Genomic DNA, 20,017 nt, shown 5'->3' with positions numbered 1-20,017 from the left:
GCCGGAAATATTGCCGGGCGACAACTGAGCGAGAGGGCTGAATGTAAAAACACGCTGCCACTCGCGCTGCCAGTCCTTTGACTCGCGCACGAAAAACCGACAATCGAGGGAGCGCCGGGCAGCGCGAGTGGCAGCGCCAATGGCGTGGGAAGTGCTTCCAATCGTGTTTACACTCTCGCTGCTCACTTCCCTGCCCACTCGGGCTGTGTGTAAATTGGGCATTAACAAATGTGAATTAGGTAGAGACGACTTTGTGGAAAGTCTATATCAAAGTCTAATCACATCTCTATATCTTAAGGTAGCTAGGATAAAGGGCGAGTGCAGATGGCACTCCGGAGAACTTTTGTAGCGGCTGAACGCCAACTCCTGCCTGAAGGATAGGATTTCATTCTGCGAGTACTGCTAGGGGTTCTTAGTGGTCGTAATTTCGATTTACGTTTGAATTGGATGGGGGATCGATCTGTAGCGACTTGGCAATATGCCAATCATAGGCACAGTGGTCTAGCGGTATAAAACGCCGCTTTTCATCCAATAGTCGCGGGTTCAATTCCTCGCACGGTACGAACATTCATGAGTATGATTGTTTGTATCGGTCTGGGTGTTTTCTATGTACTCGTATATTATGCATGTATTTACAATAAAAAATCTAAGTATTTATATCAGTTGTCTAGTACACATAACACAAGCTGCTTACCGTGGGACTAGATGGCGCTGTGTTAATTGTGCAGGATTATTTGTTTATTTATACTTAACATATATATGTTTAGGTCGTTCGTCGCCAAAAACAATGCAATCGAATTGAAAACCGCCATATTTGGAGTCGGTCAAAATTCAAATTCAAATTCAAATTCAAAATATCTTTATTCATGTAGGTCTATTACAGACTCTTATGATATGTCAAATCTACCGTCAGTTCGGAATGATATCGAGATGAGTAGAACTGACAAGAAACTCAGCTCGTAATTTTTTTCAAATAATAGTGGAACATGTTTATGATAAATACAGTTATTAAAATTCAAATTTGGGAGAATAGAGTGACCACACAAAACACAGTCGTATACCTAAATCAACTATGCAAAGTGAGACGAAGCGTCCGATGGATTAATCTTGCGGAATCTGCGAGTTCCCACGGTCGACGGGGGCTACACGGCGCCGTTCATTTCGATTCGACGGCTCTATGGTGTATCGAATAAATTAGTGAATAATTGTTATATATATCACGGTAACGTACGTGACGAAGGAATGAAAAGGTTTCCATGTGATAAACATTAACACCGAATGGTTTTCCTACACGTGAGAATGCAGTAATTACAGTGCGAGGTTCCGTGCATAGTATTTGTTTAAATGTAACATGTAACCTGACCACCTCGGTGGTATAGCGGTCTGGCACACCGCTTTACATCCGATGATCGCGGGTTCGATTCCTCGCACGGCACAAACATTTGTATTCATTAGTACGATTGTTTGTATCGTTCTGGGTGTTTTCTATGTATAATATGTATTTACGGAAAAAAATCTATGTATTTGTATCAGTTATCTAGTACCCATAACACAAGCTTCAGCTAGCTTAACTTGGGTCTAGATGGCGCTGTGTGAAATGTCCTGAGATTATTATTATTATTATGTAGCCGTTATATTTTTTACATCATACCACATAAATTTGTTTTCCCCTCTTTCAATATATATAACTCAAAGGTGACTGACTGACATAGTGATCTATCAACGCACAGCCCAAACTGCTGGACGGATCGGACTGAAATTTGGCATGCAGGTAGATGTTATGACGTAGGCATCTGCTAAGAAAGGATTTTGATTAATTCTACCCTCAAGGGGATAAAATAGAGGATGAAAGTTTGTATGAAACTTTGTCAATATTAAACCGATCGGGCTAAGACTTTGCATGCATAAAACTACAATGACGTAGGCATCCCCTAAGAAAGGATTTTGATAAATTCCACCCCAAAGGGGATAAATTAACGCGCACGAAGCCGCGGGCAAAAGCTAGGGTATAATATAATAACAGTAATAAAAACAATTAGAAGCCTATTTTTCACTTTAATTTCGGGACATAGAAGTCAATGTTATTAGATAGATATATATAGAATATAACATAGTTTATTTGTAACGCACAGAAAAGAAAGACATAAACAATATATTAAAGAATACATCTATACTTACAATAAGGCGGCCTTATTGCTAAAAGCAATTATTCCAGGCAATCTTAGTGGAACGGATTTAAATATCGAACAAGTAGATAATATGCACATAGGAAATAAGAAAAAAATAAGAAAATTATTTATTTAATTTACAATGTTAATAATTTATGGTATTTCTTGAAACTGATGTCGATAGCGAATAGAACTCGATAGGAGCAGATTCACTTACGCACACAGCAAATAGCGCCGACGAACGACACTCGACAATGGCGTTGGGTGGTCGAGGCGAGGGGCGCGGGCCGCGGGGACTACTGGTCACTTCGAATTTTGACCAATTCGGAAACTTTACAGTCACCATTCTGGCTTCATTTCTGGCTTCTGTCATACGGCTAATGCTAGTTCAGAAGCCAGGACTACACATAAATACTGAAAGGATTGATATTGTCTGGAATGTGTACCTATTGTATAAATAATATTACCATTTTCGTCTAAAAATCAAAATTTCTCACGAAGTAAGAATACAATACTCTACTCCTTTCCTCGTATAAAACCGATTAGGCAATAGTATGCTAAATACTTTTCCCACTGTTGGGTACAGGCCTATCCTCGTAAGAATATTATTCAGGTTGATATGGTTCTTTATGTCCCCTCCGATCGATCCCAATTCAAACGGGGATCGAAATTTCGACGGCCTTATCCGAAGTTCGAGCCCCTAGCGGTGCCCTCAGACTAAAGTCGTATCCGTCAGGCGGAACTTGGCCTTCAGCCGCTTCATAAGTCTTTCCTTTGGTTTGGAGTGTCATCTGTACTCGCCCTCTATCGTCCGGTGAAGCTATAAAGGCCAGCTGCGGCCAACAGCATTAGAGTAGTCTGAAAAAAGGTGTATTTATGTTGCCATATATATTAAACAAAATCATATCACTTTGGGGTATGACAAATAATTTACGTCCTATTCTCAGACTGAACTTACCCACAAGAATTAGGCTGATGAAAAGTTTTTTTTATACAAAACAAGATCAAAGATATTTGCAAGTAAAATTTGTTGCTGTGTGCTAAAAACTAGGATAGCCTTATGCGTACACGGAGACGCAGTCTATTATGTAGTAAATAGAATAGAATAGAATAGAATAGAATAGAAAATCATTTATTAAAATAAACTTAATTTAAGCACTTTTGAATAGTCATAACATTTGTTTTTTATCTACCACTCGTTCGGAAAGCTGTCTCATCACAAGAAGAACGAGCAAGAAACTTGTGTGTTGCTCTTTTAAATAATCCTTGTAAGATTACATTTACAAGTCGAAACGTGTGAATACATAAATACATACATAAATAACATACATGTATATTAAATTTATTACAAGTATATAAATATAAAATTTTACAGAAAATTATTATTTACCATCATTAATCTACCATCATACATATTTATGATTAACAAATATGAATAATATTACTGGCATCTTGTCCACCATTCTTTTTATGATTTTTCATATTATTTTAATATCTGTTTTATGTCAGTTTATGACTTCTTGCTGTAAGTTCTTTTGGGAAATATACACATTTATTACAATTATTAAAGATTTTTATTTATAGTCATTGTGTTCCCACTCCAGGACCAATATGACTGGAGCGTGAACACAACAAATTATTCAATATTAAAATAAGAATAATTAAAATTATTCTGATGTTTAATAAAACAGTCATTGTGGGAACACAGCTCCATTCAATTTACTAAATACCTTTTAACAACTTTTTTTTTACCTTTTTTGTGTTAATATGAGTTGAAGCGATACTCGGTGTGTCTACCTTCAAAATGATCCTATTTCCGATGCACTCAAACAAAAATTATGGCATAATTTTAACTGACCATCGCTCGTTGCGTTACCAAATCACATTCGTCGTGTAAACGTGACAGTAAAAACCATCGTAAACGCTTCTTTACCACTGTACATAACGTTTTGCTGTGTTAGGAAAGGTTATAATACGATGGTAGGGTTGTCACAATGATTCATCCCAAGCTCACCACGAAGACATGGCCGGAGGTGGCGTGCAGAAGCTATTCATGCACGCCTAGATGACAGGTCCCTTCGAGGGGAACCACGCTGGTGGTCTTGGAGAATGCATGTGCGATGGCTACGGCGATCTGTTGGACGTGAATAGTCGTCAGGTTTTTGGTCGGTAAGAATCCGGCAGTCCCCATTTGGCCCCTAAGCCGGTGGGCTTCTATGAAGATTTTCCTGAAGTAAAAAAAGGGTTGTCACAAGGTCGCCGGAGTCGGTGGACTATCATTGCTATTCTCTATATATTATGTATTTATTTACAAAAAAAAAAAACAGTCGTCTAGTACCCACAACACAAGCTCTACTTACCGTGAGACTAGATGGCTCTTAGTTAATTGTCCAGGTTTAATTATTGTTGTATATTATAAATTTCAAAGGGCATCCCAAGAAGGGCTGTTTTGCCACAGTTCAAAAGAATGTTACCAGCACTCGTTTCCCCTAAGTATGTACGTTTTTAGTAACACATGAAGAAATATTTAATATTAATTCGCTATATTTTTCAATGAAAGAGATTTGTAGTTACCCTGTATAGATATTTAGAAATGACAACCCTATATTTGGTGAACACATAAAAGTATCAGTAAAATCATAAACATATGTATAAAATATAAGCGGTATAGTATAAATAATAGACGATAAGCATAATTCATAGTATAAAAGAAACAGTTAAATTAAGATTTTTTATATAACTTTTGTATATAATTTTGTATGCTGTGTTCGCCTATAAATAATTGTACAATTACACCATAACCTACATGTAATTAAATTAATTGTATAATTGTAAATTGTTGGTGATCCTGAAAAAAAAAAAATAAGCGGTGAAAATGAATACAAATGTTTGTATATCAAACCTGCGATCTTTAATGAAGCGGTGTACTAAACCGCTGGACCACCGTCACTCAATTAGTATTTGTAATTAGTTAATAAAAAAATTACTTATCTCTCAATATTATGAACTTTGTTGCACAAGTGGGAAAACTTAGTCTATCAAATTGCCAGTTTACAACTTCAGCCAACTGGTATAATATAACTAGTTATCGCCTATTAAACCGGTGCTTCACGGCGTTACAGCCTCCGCGGCGCCGGTTGGTTGCTAGGCAACGAGACGCCGCGCCGTTTGGGCGGCCGCCCGCCCTCGTTAAGGTTGTATCACAATACGACTAGAATACCGATAAGTGGCTATCAGATGTACATGTTACTTAAAAAACAATTAAGACGAGGAGAGAGGAAAGCTTTATATTTCTATATCTAAATATATATAACTCAAAAGTGACTGACATAGTGATCTATCAACGCACAGCCCAAACCACTGGACGGATCGGGCTGAAATTTGGCATGCAGGTAGATGTTATGACGTAGGCATCCGCTAAGAAAGGATTTTGATTAATTCTACCCCCAAAGGGATAAAATGGCGGATGAAAGTTTATATGAAACGTTCTCAATTTTAAACCGATTGGGCTGAGACTTTGCATGCATAAAGTTACTATGACATCCCTTAAGAAAGGATTTTGATAAATTCCACCCCTAAGGGGATAAATTAACGCGAGCGAAGCTAGTGTTATATATTTTTTAATCGATGATTATGGGATAGTGTATCCACCTGTGCTAATAGTTTACGCTGGAGGGGCACTAGTGGAGGATGATAAGATAAGCAAGAAGTTAGATCAGTTTGTCCATCATAGCAAATTCACCAGAAATAATTCCAGGGGGAACCGCGAGGAGGTCAACTTGACATGGTACATTGCTAGCAGATGACTCATCTGTCTGGGGGGAATGGGTTTGTGAGTAATGGGAACTAGTAACCCTCATTGTTGTTTTAATCATGTCCAGGTAGGTATGCTGAGCAGACCAGTACTTTTGACCCTGTGCATCCAGGGAAAGTTTACACTCTTTCCTGAGTAGATAAAAACCATCGCTCCTAAGAATATCCTTCAATTCTTGTCCCTGACGGGTCTAGGTAGCGAACTTTGAAAAAGGGCGAGCACAATAGATCTAAGTAGGTCGCAGTGCTACAGGTGCTACAAACATCTGACAATAGCCCAAACAACCCAATAAAATAAAAAAAATCCCAGTGCTAGCAATGTACCATGTTAGGTCGACCTCCACGCGGTTCCTCCTGGAAACCATCGCTATAAATTCCTAGTGAATTTGTCACGACGTGCTAACTGACCTGACCTCATATTCATCTTATCATCCTCCACTGGTGCCCCGCCAGCGTAAACCGTTAGCGCAGGCGGGAGCACCATTTCATTATCATTCACAAAAAAAAAGACTCATCTGTCTACAATCCCCCTAATATATTTAAAAAAATATAAATTCATTAAGTAATGCTATAATTGAATTGTATACCGTAAAATTGTCCTTGACGCTATATACGTACAATGGTATTGGAGAGCACTTTTTGTCTGCCAATTGCCAGACACACACTTCCGGTGCCAGTGGTCACCTGCCTACAATTTCCGGAAGTTACGCTTCAATTCACTCAATTGATAAACTTTAACAACATTCCTTGTTGCGGCCTCTTTGACAGGACTGTTTGCTTGATTCTGCGTTCTGAGTGAGTGGTAGAATAAATAAAATATGACTATTCAAAATTGCTTATATAAAGTTTATATTCTGTACATGAGAGTATTAATTTTTACTAACGTAGAATAATAAACCAAAATGACTGCAACAGTAAGTAGCTTTGCATGTGGAGACGATACGGTCGGACGCAAGGGAAGATTGCAACTGTGATAGCGAACAATGAAACCAAAGGGATGATGCTTTCACTGGGAAATGTATAATGAAAGGCCATATTTAACACTATCTGAGCCCGCGGTTTCAACCGCATGAAATTTATAGCCTACTAGCTTTTAGCTACTAGCTTTGCTCCCATAACTGCATTACTAGCTGCTAGCAAAATTCTACAAAGCAATTTGCTGTGTAAAATTTGCTTAGGGGCTTGCGGGGCGGGTATTAGATGTGATAGTGGTACTCATGCAAACGATTTAGAACCTCTACCTTAGTACAGAGTACCTATAGTATACTTTTCCGTTGACATGTATATATAAACATATTGTCGAATATGTTCCTTGTATGTAAATGATTTCTATCTGGTAGTCTGTAAGAGATTATTTATAACAAGTAAATCTATTGTAAAGTTGTTAGAATACTTTCCTGTATTTTTCGCAATATAGAGTCATTATTACATTAGACTATATTTTCTGTATCACCTTGTATAAATGAATGTCCAGCCAAACATTGCGAAGCTCGAAAACTTAATCATTCATTCTTACTTTCACACCGCCATCAAGATTCCCGTTACGGTGTGTGCGTTCGTTCCACGCTGTATAGTCTTGTGTAGTTCGCCTACGAACTAGTCCAGAAGAGCGTAGGTAAAGACGAACACTACAGACAGATCCTTCGCTCTTTGATTCATTTGATAAGATTCTATAACTATATTATTTGTGGGCTGAAAAAAGACTAAGTGGTATGTTGTAAAAATCCAAGAATTTATAGTTCTTTAGATTTTCAATACATTGAAAAATTACTAAAAATGAGAACGTATTTATTACAAGAAGATATTATTTCAGAGGTCTAAGAGAACGAAACTACATTTGTAACTTTTTTTTAGGACTCTTCTAATGCTATTCGCAATTGGCCTTTAAAGCTTCACCAGATGATAGGAAGCGAGTGCGATGGTACTACAAACCCGCGGAAGGAATTATGGAGCGGCTGAAGGCCAACATCTGCCTGATTTGTGACTTAAAACGAGCTACGAACTAAATAGATCTAAGTTTTAAACTATTACGTGCAATCTTACCATATTACATACTATAGTCGCAGTAGTAGTAGCATTAATTCCTACGGAGTAGTCAGGGATGCCTGAAGGTCAGCTCCTGCTTAATTTGCAATTTGAGAAACAAGAACATATAACCAATAAGTTGACTAGCCTCTAACTCTCTCTGATTCGAAATGGAAGCGAATGAACTACAATAGTTGAACTAACTAAACTAACTGAACTAAATTGAAGGCTCCAAGTCCCAAAGTATTACGCGCAAGCAGAAGAACTAACTGAACTAAATTGAAGGCTCCAAGTCCCAAGGTATTACGCGCAAGCAGAAGAACTAACTGAACTAAATTGAAGGCTCCAAGTCCCAAAGTATTACGCGCAAGCAGAAGAACTAACTGAACTAAATTGAAGGCTCCAAGTCCCAAAGTATTACGCGCAAGCAGAAGAACTAACTGAACTAAATTGAAGGCTCCAAGTCCCAAAGTATTACGCGCAAGCAGAAGAACTAACTGAACTAAATTGAAGGCTCCAAGTCCCAAAGTATCACGCGCAAGCAGAAGAACTAACTGAACTAAATTGAGGGTTCCAAGTCCCAAAGTATTATGCACAAGCCTACCACATTGGATACTATCGTCGCAGTAATTAGTGCGTCTGGGGGCGCGCGCCGCGATGCGTGGCGGCGAGGTCGCGACCGCGCGACCGAGACGGTTCACTGGCGGCGAATACACCGGCGGCAATGAGAGTTCAAAACGAATCTTTGAACTTAACTTTTTATCAGTATTTATAACTTTACACGTGCAAAGAAGTCAAGTAAACTAAAAAATTTAAATATCATGAAAGCCTGCCAATAGGAAATTACATAAAAATAAAAAATAAAACTAATAATAAAACGACATCCTCAACTATACTGAGATAAATGATAGTAATAATAATATCTCAAAACAATTCACACAGCACCATCTAGTCCCAAACTAAGCAATGCTTGTGTTATGTACACCAGAAAAACTGATATAATTCATAGATACCTAAATTTTTTTGTTAATATATATATATGTAATACCAGAACCAATACAAACAATCATACTCATGAATACAAATGTTAGTACCGTGTGAGGAATCAAACCCACGACTATCGAAAGTAAGGCGATATGCTGAACCGCTAGACCACCGAGACTGACAAAATTCAAAAAATTCAAAATATCTTTTTTCATGTAAGTCTATTACAGACTCTTATGATATGTGAAATCTACCGTCAGTTCGGAATGATTTCGAGACGAGAGAACTGACAGGAAACTCAGCTCGTATTCTTTTCAAACAAATGTGGTACAAGTTTACAATAATACACAGTTATTAAAATAAAAAGTTGCCAATACAAAAAATACATATAAAAACCAATATATAAATAAATACAAATATGTACAATGCACAGAAATCGAACCTCCAACCATAGTAAGATAAGGCAGTGTGCTAAAACGCTACACGATCGCGGTCAGAAAAAAAAAGAAAACACCTTTATGTTACACAAAAAGCCTAAAACACAAATGTAGTTAATTAAAATACTTCACTGTTGCATTCCAATAAATCAGCAACATTAGTTTGAATAAAGGTTTACATTTTTATTTTTGTCAACGTAGGTGGCGATTGTTCGGGATTTCAATTCGTTATTCGAAAGATAATGGAAAAACAATGACTAGCTAGTTCGAAATTCGAATTCGGTATTCGAAAAATAACGGAAAACAATGGAAATTCAATGAATAGCTATAACAGTATATAATAATACCTAAAGACTATAAAAAAAATTAAGTGCGGTCGAAGTGGGAGGCCAGGTATACCAATGAAGTCTAAAACTGCAGTAAGTTCTACACTAGAACTTATGTCAAAAGCTGCACTAGCAGGCTCCTACCAGATTTGACTGGGGACGGAGAGAAACACGAGTGGTAAAGCTGAGTGTTAAAGTACGTCCGCAACGAACACCTTTTATCTACACCCGGGTCACAAGTCCCGGGAACTGCTCGAAGTTTCCCTATCTGCCACACAATGGACCCGAAACTCGTACGGTGAATTCATGGAATGTTAAGAAAGTTTTATACTACGATGGTACCAAACAAGTATACGATCCATCTGATGGTAAACGGTTACCATGGTCGTGGCGTGAAATTACAGGGTTTAAAGGCCTTCTTAGACCTCCGCAATGGCAACTTGAGTGGTGCTGCATGATGGGCGTGATAACGTGATGTCCTTGTATATAGTGACGGTTTCTGCTTACTCACGTACGCCGTGAGCTTCTTTGTCATTTTAATAGTATAAAAAAAAATTAGTACGCTATTTTATATCCAATTAGAGAACCGAATTCATAATGGATTGGATCGGTAACGCGTACGTCACCCTGGGTACCTCAGGCATCAACCATTTACCATTAGATGGGTCGTATGCTTCTTTGCCACCATAGCAGTAGAAAACCAAATATCGAGTTAATATTTTTACTGTATCAATGCAACACTGGCTCATATTTTACAGGTCATTTGCTGATGAGATGACAGCCTTGATGGTCTAGCGATTTAGCATACTGCACCGTCTTACTTCCGATAGTCGCGAGTTGGATTCCTCGCACGACATAATTGTATTCATGAGTATGATTGTTTGTATCGGTCTGGGTATTTTCTGTGTATATGTATTTACAAAAAAATATATATATATGTATTTGTATCAGTTATCTAGTACCCATAACACAAGCTTTAGGTAGTTTAATTTGGATCTAGATGGCGCTGTGTGAATTGTGCTGAGATTATTATTATTATTATTATTTACCAACAGATGGACCGTATGTTTGTTCGCCACACATAGTAGTAGAAAACCAAATATCGAGTTAATATTTTTACTGTATCAACACAACACTGGCTCATATTTTACAGGTCATTTTTTATTGTGATATATTCGAGAAATCGATTGCCGGTGATTGGTTTACGATTTTTACAATGTTGCACTCGACACATTACCGGTTGAAATTGTTTGCATTTAAGGTTTATTAAGGTTTATCGATACAATTATCATCGTACGTGATACACGTGTAGTAATTGCCATCTGGTGATCTCAAGCTTGATTATGTAACAAGGTTGTTCAATCATTTGTCATTTGAAACAGATATGAAATGAACATTTTTGTGATATAACATACAAATAAATAACTTACTTACTTCTTACCATAATATAATAATACTAGCTTTGTCCGCGGTTTGATACGCTTGAAAATTATAGCCTATATGTTATCCTGATCATAATCTGTTCAGCAGTTTTTGCGTGAAAGAGTAACAAACATCAATCCATACTCACAAACTTTCGCTTTTATAAGTAATATACTAAAATCAAGTTATCCCTAAACAATTCACACAGATCTATCTAGTCCCAAAATAAGCAGCATGCGTTATGTGAACTATATAATTGATATATTATACATAGAAAACACTCAGATAGATTTTAATATATACACTAATACATTTAAATATTAAACATCTACATAATATACATAGAAAAACCCAAAATTTATACCGCGCGGGGAATCAAACCCGTTACCATCTTAAATACAGCCGTGTGCTAAACACCTAGACAACCCGCCCGTCAAACAAAACGTATATTTGTCTATTCTTAATCCTTATAAGACGAGGGAAAGGGGATTGTTAGTAATGGGAACTATTGTTAGTAATGTCAATGGGGGTTCTAGCAATGGAACCCCCATTAACATTACTATGTACCATGTTAGGTCGACCTCCACGCGGTTCCTCCTGGAAACCTTCGTTATAAATTCCTAGTGAATTGGTCACGACGGGCTAACTGACCTGACCTCATATTCATCTTATCATCCTCCACTGGTGTCCTGCCAGCGTAAACCGTTAGCGCAGGCGGGAGCACCATTTCATTATCATCCACAAAAAAAAATCCTTATAAGAAGATAGAAAATGATATGTCATATTATCATAATCATGATTAAATGATTTGCCTGATCTCCCCGCCGCGTACTCTGATCTGCTGCTTCTGTACTTGCACCAGACGTATAGAATATCAGCACCAGCTACCAGCATCAGGACTGTCAATACCTACGTACATGGTGGTGTGATAAAATGGTAGATTGATAGCCCCGCCGGGGCTGATAAAGTAAGTGAATAGTAACATAAGAAGAATGTGTTCTTTATCAATTCTTCTCAATTAAATCAGTTAGCCGATATACGATTTTGATAATACTTTTACTATTAGATAACCCAATGTCGCGTACAGCAAGCAGCACCAAAACGCAAACAATGGGAGCGTTCTGAATGGAGCGCACACCCATCCAATCCAATTCAGATAATGTAAAATATATAATATATATGTATATATTGGTCTAAAAATTCCATATTTACAGTTCACACAATCGGTTATTATCATAAATCGAATCGCAAAGTTCAATCAGTGTAAAGTTTTGCAATGTCGATCGGAATCGATTGGCGAAATGCTCGATTAAAATCGCGGCGGAGCACACATGACCTCCCTTTAGTTAAGGAATTTTTATATTAAAAGCGATGCTCAAACATATTTCAGTTTATATAAGAACTAGCTACTCGCCCCGGATTCACACGAGTGTACATGTATTATATATATATAAAACTTCCTCTAGAATCACTCTCTTTTAAAAAAAACCGCTTCAAAATCCGTTAGTTTTAAAGATTTAAGAACACATAGGGACAGACAGCGACAGCGACTTTTTTATACGACGTAATGATACGTATAATTAGGAAAGATCACGGGGTTTTGCCAATAGAAATAGAAATAATCTTTATTGAAATAATTCATCACAAGAAGATGGAGTGTTGCTCTTTTGAATAGATGTATTTTTATATAAATAATTGCACAATAACAAGTAAGAGGCATGCGATAATCAATATAGAAACCGCTATGCACTCATTCTTAACACGTTTTATATATTCTTATTCAGTTCCCGATATTTCGACAATATTATGTAATTATATGTAATACTGCCAATTTATTGGAAACTCTATAAAAATATATAAAACGTGATTCCTACGTGATTTTTATCTATATATATATCTTATATATATATATATATATATATATATATATATATATATATATATATATATCTAATTATATATAAATAACGACCGCGTCAAATTTAAAACAGTCAAGTCACACAGCGCCATCTAGTCCCAAGCTAAGTAGAGCTTGTGTTATGGGTACTAGACAACTGACGTAGATTTTGGTTCTAGACTATTAGGGTTTTAGAAAGACGCCTAAACTTATCTAGTTTAAAGGGGTCCCATATTCAAACAGTTCAAAAAACACTATATATGTTATAGTTATACCAGAGAACAGATTCTTTTGTTTCTTATTTCCTTTCTTTTCTTAAATAAACAGTAAATAAAGTCGTTTTAGTTATTTTTTCAATCTCGTGTAACAGTGGAGATAGACAACCTGAAATTGACACAGTCCCGTAAAAGCTTGTGTTATGGGTACTAAACAATTTTTATTGTAAATACATACATAATAAACAACAACCAGAGCAATACCTACAATCATACTCTTGGATACAAACATTTGTATCACGCGAAGAATCGAACCCGCAACTATCTGGAGTAAAACGGTGTACTAAACAAGACCACCGAGGTTTTCAAATATCTTTCATATATCACGAGCATCTCTTTCGGTGTGAACATACCGCGCGCGATATCCCCGGGGCGGTAGTCGGCCACCCGCCGAATTTATGAAAATAACGTCGTAAGGTATTATACCATACTACGTATTCAGGCTGGCCCCATCATCAGTCAATGTACAGGTGCGCGCCGACTGTTTGTAAGCAGAGAAATACGTGGAGTCGAACAGTCAGGCATCGTGTAACGGTTTTATTAAGAATTCTCATTTGAAATTGATTAAAATCACTTTGATAATTATGTGAGCAAAGGGTTAATGTTATAATCCTAGTAAATATAAATGAAAGGACGGTGGGTTTTAGGATAAACAGTATTTTTTATTAAGAATAGAATTTCACAATTATGTGAGCAAAGGGATTGTATTTTGCTAGGATATCTTACTATGAAAAAATTTTTGGTGACTACAGAAAATTTTTGTTATATAAAAAAATATAAACAGAATAGAATGTAAAAGAATTATTATATTTATATAAAACATTTTTCTATATAAAATAATAAACGAAAAACTTAAATAATGTTTAAAAATTACACAGTGAACATACAACATTATGCTTGTGGAATTTTCATACGGTTTATAAAAAATCTCTAATTGAGGTTGTCACGTCAACATATAAGATTATAAGAAATCTTTATTCAAATAAACACATTACAAGCACTTTTGAATAGTCATATTGTTTATTCTACACCTCATAAGGGACGCAGATTCACCACAAGAAGAACGAGCAAAAAACTTGTGTGTTGCTCTTTTGAATAGATGTTAGAAAAAAATATATACACACTAGGGGGAAAGAGTTTGATAGTAATGGGACTAGTAATTCCCATTGCTAACAACGTACCATGTTAGGTCCACCTCCACGCGATTCCTCCTAGAAGCCATCGTGACAAATTTCCACTGAATTTGCCACGGCATTTGGCTAATTGACCTGACCTCATATTCATCTTATCATCCTTCAAAGGTGCCCCGCCAGCATAAACCGTTTTAGCTTTTAGTTAAGTTGTATTATATAAGACAAAAAAAGAATATACAAAAATGTCTTTACACATTATTATTATTATTATTATAAACCGTTAGCTCAGGCGGATTGCGGAGGCAAAAAAAAATATACAAACGTCTCTACACATTTTTGTCCTGAGCTCTAATTAAGTCGGCCGCTGACGCGACACGCGACTTCACGCAGATGCGCGCACACCGCACACGTATACGCGCCGCCTTTTTATTTTTACCTCAAACACCGTAGTAGCCTAGTGGTTAATACCCTGGCTTGACCTCAAAAGTAGTGAGTTCGAATTTGGCTACATGAATAAAAATCAGTTTTAACTTTTTTTAAAGTGATGGAAACATCGATTATAAAAAATAATGAAATCATGATAGATAAAGATAGATAGACTCACCCTGGGATACGTTACCCTATACTGACTGTCAGTATGTATATTTATTTAACTATATGTCCTTTTGATTCTTAAAAGGTAATCCTTTAAGAACCAAAACCAAACGGAACTTAATGTATATTGAAATTTAACATGAATATAAATCACATCAGAGCGTAGGCTACCTCAAAAAAAATCTGTAAGAGGTGAAAAAATATTTGCAGACGAAGTCACGTGAAATACCTAGTATCGCAATATTTAGGGTATTTACATACACAACAACATTATGACTTATTATGTCATAATCCATATTAGTGATAGCAATTTCTAATCGAGATAAGATAGTGATGGTAGTATGTAAAGAGCGATAATAGAGATAAATATGGAAAATATACGTCACAGCCACACGTGCTCGCGAAGGTGTGAGTAGCAAATTACTGGACCAACCACGGTAACTCGATTCAATACCCATACTTACAGAGCAACACTTCAGGCCTGACAGATGCATTAAACATGTTGGCGCATACGACCATCATTACAGAGTATAAAATAAAGTCGCTGTCGTTGTCTGTCCGTCCCTGTATATGCTTAAATCTTTAAAACTACGCAACTAATTTTGAAGAGGGTTTTTTAATAGATAGAGTGATTTAAGAGAAAGTTTTATATGTATAATACATGTACACTGGCGAAGCCGGGATGAGTAGCTAGTTATTTTATAATGTATTTAGTTATACATAATGTACATATACTCAATCGTTACTCTTATATTGTTGTAATAACAAAACTCGCATTCGAGTAACTATCGAGTTGGTACCGATGGTACGGCATTCGATTCCGGCAACGTTGAAGTTATATTTACTAGCAGGCGCGAGAGAGATAAACCAAGCGCGACCTACCGACTGGATGCTTTTGGCCGAGATGTAGGTGTTGCCTGTACAGTTGGTAGCTCTTGACGGGTCCTTTGACTTCCTATGATGCCCTTGAAGTAATGTGAATCATGATTCTTTCTTTTGATGTTTATACAAAACACTAACGACCCACCTCAGGCTCACAAAACTTTCAGTGTTATTTTTTGTTTTTTTATTTATAGCAACTACTCTTTTTTTATTACAAACGAGATTGTTTGCTTGTCGGGTCACTTGATGGTAATTGACCGCCCATGAGCACCTGCAACACCAGGGTATTTGCGACTGCGTTGCCGTCCTTTTAAGAAAGAATAAGATCTTTTCTTGAAGGTTTCTATATCGTATCGGTTCGGAAATACCATTACTGGTAAGTGATAGCACAATGTTGTTGTGCGTGGCAAAAAGTTTGCATGAAATTATGAAAAAAATATTAGTTTTGTTCATCGATTAGATATCTCGTATAATAAAAGTATATTGTTAACTATCTGATCCAGCGAACTACGTTTCGCCTCACTATTAAATAATGTCAAAGAATTTTTGAAATTTAGTTACACAATCAATTTCTAAATGAAACCTATTTGATAGGTATGTACGGTTTGTATGAGGAAATAAAATTGTAATTGTATATTTTAGTACTTTCCTAGCAATTTATTCAAATTGTATCACCGTTTAAACCTTCCCTGAACTTCAACGAACATTTTAAAACTAAAATTAGCCAAATCGGTTCAGCCTTTCTCGAGTTTTAGCTAGACTAACGAACAGCAATTCATTACAGTCTGTTTATTAGATAGATATGCCTGACGTTCATAAGCGGCTAAAATGTCCTACATTAATAAATGATTTTTGAATTTGATGATTTACGTAATACACGTGATGCGTTACTATCGTGACGTTACATTGTTATGACATAGAACAGACTGGTATTGTATTGTATTGTATGTTGGACTCCAGTCTCCGCAATTAGCCTCTCATTCGGGCCGTTGTGCGTGCAGAGCCAGACTACTAAAGTAGCCAGCCAAGCTCCTCCCAGAAGCGCAGAACACTCCTGGTGTCTTCACAGGCTTCACGGAGCGACCTCACCGTTCCGAGGATTTGTGTTCGTTGTTGGGCCACTGCCGCGCACTCCAGGATTACGTGAGCAGCCGTTTCTTCAGCTTCAAAGCAGCCCCGACAAAGGGGACTGTCTGTAGCATCAATTTTGTATAAGTGTTTGTTTAAGGAACGATGGCCTGTTATTGTCCCTATTATTATTTTGAGGTTATGCCTATCTAGATTAAGTAGGCGTGTTGTTAATCGATGGTTCGTTTTTGGAATTGCCACTTTAGATTATTTGCAATCAGTGGTTAGGTTCCATCTGGTATTGCAATGATTACTACGTCAATTGATAATTCCTGTGGCTCCCCCATCTGGGGTTATAGTCGTACGAATATATACACTATCTGTGCCCGCGACTTCATCTGCGTGTAATAAACAACGAATGACGAATTTCCATACAAACATTCATCTCTTATTTTCTTTAACATATTTACAAACACTGAATGTTATATTTATTTATATTAATCAACAGCCTAAAAAATGAGTTTAAACCTTCTAGCTTTAAAAATGACGATACTACCATACAACGTTTCATCCCCTCTTTCAAGCACTTACAACCCTTTTTACACAACAAATAATAGTTTACGTCCTTTCTCAGGGTCTAGACTATCAGTGTACCAAATTTAATACAAATCGCTTCAGTAGTTTTGGCGTGAAAGCGCATTAGATAAAGTTACTTTCGCATCTATAATATTAGTAAGAAAATATGTTTTTTTTATTAAAAAAATAACTTGAATATGTAATTATAAACTAACAAATAGAGATAAATATATATTTCTAATTTACTAACACCATGATTTTGTAATAAGCAAGAAATAAAGCGGCTTATTTATTTTTATTTTTTATTATTTATTTATTATACCTATTAAAATTTTCGTATTAAAACCCGTTTAAGTTTATTGAAAATAATATAATTAATCCAACTATACTCTCCCAAGCTCCCCTCACTATATTATGTGGATCATAAATCAATCTTGTAAATGATATCAGCCGCTAAAATCAAATGTATGCCAGATAAATAAATATTTATGTAGTATGTAATGGTATGCGGGCGAAATTATACAATTGGTGAGTTTAACTGCGCTATTCGATACTAATATTTCCATAGCCTAGTTCGGACTGTTTTAAGGAAAAGACATAGATATACACGTCGTAAATATCTACTAATAAAATGGTAGTATTTTTGTAGATATTTACTTTTTAGTAGTAGTAGTAGAAAATTTAGCTAAAAACGAGTACGATTTTACCTAAATATTACTTTGGACTATTTTAAGGAAAGACATAGACGACGTAAATATCTACTAATACAGTAGTATTTTAGTAGATATTTATTTTTCAGTAGTAGTAGAAATTTTTGATAGAAACGCGTACGTTTTTAACTAAATTTTACTTCGGACTGTTTTATGGAAGAATATAGACGATGTAAATATCTACTGATACTGTAGTAGTTTAGTAGATATTTGCTTTTTAGTAATAGAGCAGTGGTAGAAAATTTAAGTAGAAACGAGTACGTTTTTACTTATATTTACTTCGGACTGTTTTAAGGAAAGATATAGACGACGTAAATATCTACTAATGGAGTAGTAGTTTAGTAGATATTTGTTTTTTAGTAGTAACAGTAGTAGAAAATTAAAAAAAAATAATTTCACGTTAAAATGAGCACGTTTCTAACGTGCTTGTTTTCAACGTAACTAATGTATTTATGTATTTATTGATGTAAATAAAGTAAATATCTATCTATATATATATTTACTAACTGTACCTGCCATTTCAACCTTGTGAAATATATAGCCTATATGTTGTTGTGATATATAAGGTATATAGTAAAGTGTAAAGTTTCATCAAAATCCGTTCAGTACTTTTTGCGTGAAAGAGTAACAAACACTCACAAACTTTCGCTTTTAATATTAATAAGATTTAAAAGAACTATGTGCATAAATATTTCTTTCGATTGTTTAACATATTACAAAATATGCTTAACTTAAGACTTAAGGAGTTATATGAATGTATTCAGTTATTATTATTATATTCTACTCCATTATTTATTTTTTATAATTCCCATGGATTTAGTTTTAGATCGTTACCAAAAGAAGTGGCCAATATTTCTCACAGTCCGAGACCTAACGGTGACCAATTTGTCTCACATCCGGCAAAAAAAGGGATAAACAAAAATGTAAACAGCCAGGTAGTAGCGTCATTCATACGTATGAATGAATGGTCATTTTTTCCCAAACACCGGAACTACCTTCATTGTGGAATTTACCTTTGAGGTACGCACGTGCGTGCAGATTGTATTGTGCCCGCAGTTTGGGAACGTAAGGTACAATTGTTTTTGACGCATTGGTTTCATGGAAGGAATGTAATTAAGATGTTATACGTTTGCCACCTTTTTCTATACAATTTGTATGGGAAAGAAGCTTACATCATATTTGTATATATCTACTAGCTTTTGCCCGCGGTTTCGCTCGTGTTAATTTATCCCCTTAGGGGTGGAATTTATCAAAATCCTTTCTTAGCGGATGCCTACGTCCTAATATCTACCTGCATGCCAAATATCAGCCCGATCCGTCCAGTTATAGCACTGTAATTTGACTACTACATTTTATCAGTCAATGAATGTCAGTCATATGAATGAATTCGAAGGACTGTAAGAATATCTAATTTACCATAAGATTATTCATGTTATATTTATTTACCACTAGCTATGCCCGCGGTTTTACGCTAATGAATCTATCAATTATATCAATTTAGAAATATACGCAACTTGTGTTCTAAATTGATATATATATATAACTAGCTGTCACGGCAAACGTAGTTTTGCCTTAAATAAAAAAAAAATAGGGGTGGACTACCCCTAACATTTAGGGGGATGAAAAATAGATGTTGGCCGATTCTCGGACCTACTTAATACGCTCACAAAATTTCATGAGAATCGGTCAAGCCGTTTCGGAGGGGTA

The sequence above is a fragment of the Achroia grisella genome, unplaced genomic scaffold (assembly GCF_030625045.1).
Source record: "Achroia grisella isolate CSIRO2021 unplaced genomic scaffold, CSIRO_AGI_Agris_v1 utg4290, whole genome shotgun sequence".
Taxonomy (NCBI): Eukaryota; Metazoa; Arthropoda; class Insecta; order Lepidoptera; family Pyralidae; genus Achroia; species Achroia grisella.
This window is presented reverse-complemented; position numbering follows the sequence as displayed.